Source organism: Lissotriton vulgaris, chromosome 8 (genome assembly GCF_964263255.1).
Source record: "Lissotriton vulgaris chromosome 8, aLisVul1.2, whole genome shotgun sequence".
NCBI lineage: Eukaryota > Metazoa > Chordata > Amphibia > Caudata > Salamandridae > Lissotriton > Lissotriton vulgaris.
In genome coordinates this window covers 170,660,366-170,665,789 of record NC_141696.1, presented here as the reverse complement: position 1 = coordinate 170,665,789, position 5,424 = coordinate 170,660,366, and positions in this window count along the sequence as shown.

The following is a 5,424-nucleotide window of genomic DNA, read 5'->3' as shown; positions in this document are numbered from 1 at the left end:
CCTCATTTACTTCGAGATAAAGTTCGTGCCCCTGTCGCTGACGACTTCCCGGGGGAAGCCCACTCGAGAGAAGATCCCCATCAGGGCTCGGCCTACCACGGGCACTGTCACGGTCCGAAGAGGAATGGCCTCGGGATAGCGGGTGGCGTGGTCCACCAGGACTAGGATGAACCGGTGCCCCTGTGCCGTTCGGGGGTCCAGGGGCCCCACAATGTCTATTCCCACCCGTTCGAACGGGGTGGTGATGATGGGAAAGGGTTGCAAGGGTGCTTTGATCTTTCGGCCGCTCTTCCCGCTGGCCTGGCAGGTGGGGCAGGCCCGGCCGTGGTTGGAGACATCATTTCGCATTTTGGGCCAGTAGAAGTGGGTTACCAGGCGGTTGTACGTTTTGTCTTGCCCCAGGTGTCCAGCGAGAGGGACATCGTGTGCCAAGTTCAAGAGGAAGTCTCTGAAGCGGAGGGGTACCACCAGCACCCGACTGGCCCCCAGCTCAGCAATTCTTTGCTCACTGTAGAGCAGGTCATTGTCCCAATAAATCCAGTGGGCCCCTGAGGTGTCTCCTGCGCTCTGGGCGAGGGCTTGCTGCCGGAGTCCCTCGAGGGAGGGACATGTTCTCTGCTCCTGTCGGAATTGTTCCTGGGTGGGACCACCCTCTTGACGCCACTGGGCCAGTTAGGGAAGGTCCTGGAGCCGATCGGGCCCTTCTTCGTTTTGTTCTGGAGGACTGGCTCCTAGGGTGGCTCCCTCTGGGACGATCGGGGGAGGAGGCTCTGGCCATTCGGGTTCTTCGGGACTGGGGATGGCGCGGGCGGCCATGGACCGGGTCGTTACGCAGGCCCATTCAGGGAGGCCCAACATCCCCAGGTGCTCTCTTCTTTCGACGGCTGCCCATGGGGAACTTTCGAGGTCGTTCCCCAGGAGGCAGTCCACGGGTGCATCATCGCGGACAGTTACTTTCAGCATTCCGGACGCTCCTCCCCACTCGAAGGGGACGCAGGCCATCCGACACAGGCTTTCTGAGTTGCCGGCTGACCGGACGGGGCAAAGGATGTTTGGCAAGATCTGGTCCGGGATCACCAGATTACAGCGGACGGCGGTCACACTGGCCCCGGTGTCGCGAAGGGCTTCAGCCCGGCGCCCATTAATGTTGACCCACTGGCGGTATTTCTGCGTGTTGGCGGTAGGGGGGCCCGCGGGATCATGTCTCTTTCCCCAAGGCAGACCAGGGACATGGCGGCTGGTTCCCACTCGGGCTGGTCGGCCTCGTACTCCTCAGGGTCTTCTGAGGTTTGCTCTTCCCCAGGGCGGCGGCAGCGACCTGGCGGGGCATAGCGTTCTGGTTCTTCGGGCAATTGGGATCATTGGCGAGGTGGCCGGGTCGCTGGCATCGGTGGCAAGTAACGTTGTCCGGAAACCAGGACGCATCGGGGGGTTTCCCCTGCCGGCCGGGGGCGGGGCGTTGCTGGCGGGAGCCACCGGGACGGCGTCTCTGCCCCGACCCTGGCCTCCTCCTCCCCCTCGGGGGCGATGGGATCCTTGGGTGGTTCAGTTCGGTTCGCTGGGTCCGTTTCGGGCAACTCGGGTGCTTTCCCATCGGTCAGCTTTGGCGGCGAGTTGCCGAGGTTGTCAGTTTACTGTCGAGGAGGTGCTGCCTGAGCTCGACGAAGCAATTGTTAGAAAGGTGCTCCCACACAATAAGGTCAAAGAGTTGCTCGTCAGTGGTCACCTTGCTGCCCTTGATCCACCCCTCGAAGGCTCGGCTGAAGAAGTTCACGTACTCCACCCAAGTCGTACCCGGGATCCGTTTGCAGTCGCGGAACCGCTGGCGGTACATCTCGGGCGTGAGTCCGTATCGAGTGAGGAGGGCGGCTTTCATGTGGTCGTAGGATGTCATCTGATGGTCCGGGAGTTGCAGCAGGGCGTCTCGCCCTTCGTTGACGAACCTCCCCCATAACCCGGCTCCCCAGTCGCTCCGGGGAATCCGGTGGGAGGTCATGGCTACCTCATAGGCTTTGAACCATTGCTGGATATCATTGTTCCGGTAATACTCTCTGACGACATCCTTGGGGATGTGGACTTTAGGGTCTGTAGTGGCAGGAGTGTTCGGGCGCTCGGGAACCCCGAGATCTTTGTTCTGTTTCCGAAGCTCTATTTCTTTTAGGTTGCGCTCATGTTCGTAGGCTAGCTTTTTCTCTTCTAACTCTCTCTGTCTTTGTTTCTCTTCTCGCTCCTCTCGGAGCCGCAGGTGTTCCAACATTATTTTTTGTTCCGCCAATTTAAGTTCTCCATCTAAACGAAGTCGAGCCAGTTCCAATTCATGGAGCCTGCTTTTTTCCCGTTCTCGGATCTCCTCCGGGGAGAGACCTGACCTTCTTTCTTCCGTCGGAGTGGTGCTCGTTTCCGGTGCCTCGAGGCTTTGGTTTTGGGGTACGGCCGTACCCGTCTCTGCCCAAGATTCTAGGGCCTTTTTGAAGTCTTCTTTCGTGCTCAGTCCTGTGGTAGCAATGCCTAGTTCTATGCAGAATTGTTTTAGTTCTCTGTGGTTGTACTCTTCTAGTTTCTCCATCTGGAATTTTTCTGTGGTTACGCTCTCTTTTGTTGTCATTGTGGTTGAGTCGTGGGGTGAGTTACTCTCTGTACGATTATGCGTTGGTTCGGATCGCGCCACTGGCCACCAATGTTAGACGGAGACCCAGAGGGTCGGCCGAGTACAGGGGGAGAGGCCTCCGGTGAGGGCCGTCTCCGGTGATCGTACAGACAAGTAACTTCCCCCCCACAAATGGACACCACACAAGGATGAGATCTGCACACTTTATATAGGGTTCTTGAGGCAAGGTTATCAATGATACAGTGGAGGGCAGGACACGAGGATCCTCCCAATTCTAGTCTCTGTAGGGTAAGGGGTAGCGGGACAGTCTTGGTACCGGTCCGGTACAGGGGCGGCCAGAAGGAGCTCACAATCCTCGAGCTCAGGGGTCTGCAAGGTTGGGCCGCGGCAGCGCCAGCAGGCTAGGATGATAGTTCTCGGCAAGGAGGGCCGCGGCAGTGCCAGCAGGCTAAGATGATAGTTCTCGGCAAGGAGGGCCGCGGCAGCGCCAGCAGGCCAGGATGAAGGCTTTACGACGAGGAGGGCCACGGCAGCGCCAGCAGGCTAGGATGCGGGTTCACGTTGCAGAGGGGCCGCGGCAGCGCCAGCAGGCCGGAGCGATGGTTCACAAGGATGGGCCGCGGCAGCGCCAGCAGGCCAAGGCGAAGGTGCACGTTGCAGAGGGCCGCGGCAGCGCCAGCAGGCTTCAGAGATGATTCACAAGGCAGGGCTGCGGCAGCGCCAGCAGTCCGTCAAGGATGAGTTCTTCAAGGTGTCTCTCGACTCCAGGATACAACTGCCTTCCTGCTCTGGAGCTGCCCCAATTATAGGTCTGGTCTCCTTTGATGTCCGGACCCTCGCGCTTGGAGGTCGGGAGGTCCGGGATGAGGGAGTCCAGACACCCAGCAGGGGGCTGGAGCCAGCACCCGGGGAGGCCGGGGGCGATCGACACCTGGCAGGGGAGAGCCATCGACACTCCTTTCTCCCATTGAACTGCCAAGTGGTCTCTTCACCTCCTGGGTGGATGGTGGTGCCTCGATGTCGGGGCCTGGCCAGGCCCAGGGTTGGGGTCGAGCCGAGGCCACACGGCCTCGTGATGCAGTGTCCAAAGATGGCGGCTGGGCCGGGGCAATGGTGCTGACGGAGGCCCGGGCCAGCCGATACTGGGGTGTTCGGGAGCAGGCGTCCCGTCAGGGACGGGTTGCGGGTTGCCTCGGTGGGTTGCCGGGATGGTTCTTTCGGGGGATACAGGGAGAGCCGGCGTCCGGCCCTATCATGCGGGGAGGGAGCGCGGCTTTCACGAGGCCTGTCCAACATCGGCCAATTCAAGTTCTTTACAGCGCGGGGATGCCTCCCGGTCACCAGGCGCTTTACAAATCGTTAAATAATAATTAAATAATTAGTGGAGACCTGCTACATAGATCCTGTGGGTCCGTGCGTTGCCCACAGGGGGTGGAAACGATTCCGTCAGGGGTGATTGGGGGGGAGGAAGGGAGTTGTTGGGGGGAAAAAAGCAGATACTTCATTGTGCTGTTGGCCGGAAACCCCTCTGTAACACTCATGACGATCTCATGCTGGAACTCGTTGCTGCACCGCCCGGCCTCCGGGATGTGGGCTGAAGGGCCGTGTACAACCTTGAGAAAGTATAATGCCTTGTACTGAGGTGGTGATGTTGGTCGTACTGTCTCGATATATTGTTAATAATTCTGCAATAAAAACATATTAAAAAAAAATTAAATCACTTAGACTTGAAGCTTGAAAGTAGATTTATTCTGCTCAAGAGAACAACAGCGACATCAGGCAGAAGCAGGCATCAACTGCCAGAATGCCCACATTCCAACACAGAGCATAGAATGCCCACACAACAGGATTCTTTCTACAAGTGCCTGAGAGGCAAAATACTCAAGAACACTACATTATCCCCATTTCTTCCAAAACAAAGGAAGGAAAACAAGAAAAGAAAAATAAGACAGAAAGAAAGAAAGGAAGAACAATGGAAGAATGCTAAAAAAGGAAAACCGCAAATAAAAGAACAAGGAAAACTACAAGGAAAAACTGCAGATAAAAGAACAAAGAAAATTACCTGAACCTGACAGGAATTATACAAACTCTCAAACTCCTGCGAGGTTCTGGCACAAAGTTTTCATCATTACACTTTCCATTCAAATTCTTGACATTAGAACTAGAACTAGTCAAATAGTTACTACAGTCAACGTCCTCATTTTTAACTTTAACAATTTTACAAATGTTCCACCAATTCTTGTTATTGACCCGCACCGCATTACCACAAACTTAATCAACAACTAAAGGTTCAGAGAATTTACTTCTTCCCTTGGTATCATGAACAGGATTTTTGATACGAACATCATCTCCAACACAAATGTTTTGAGAAAAGACCTTCTTTCTTTCATCAAAATAAACCTTCTGTCTTACTTGTGCTCCAATAATTTGTCCCTCACAAATCCATCAATACCATCCATAACATCCATTTTCACCCATTTCGACATCCAACCAGGACAAATTTTCGTAGAAGGTTTCCTCCCTCTTAGAAGTTCAAAAGGAGACAATCCAGTTGACGAATGCGCAGTAGTTGGATAAAATCATAGCATGGAACGCACCGCATTCTTCACCACACACTTGCTAGCAATAGCCCACTGCACACAATTATTTAGCACCCAATTCATCCTTTCAACAAGGCCATTAGCCTGAGGATGATAGAAAGAACTCCTCTTGTGTGTAACACCACCTTGTTTTAAAAAAACTTAAAATTCTGAACTCACGAACTGTACACCATTGTCCGTCATGACATAAGAAGAAACCCTTCCCTCAGGAAAATA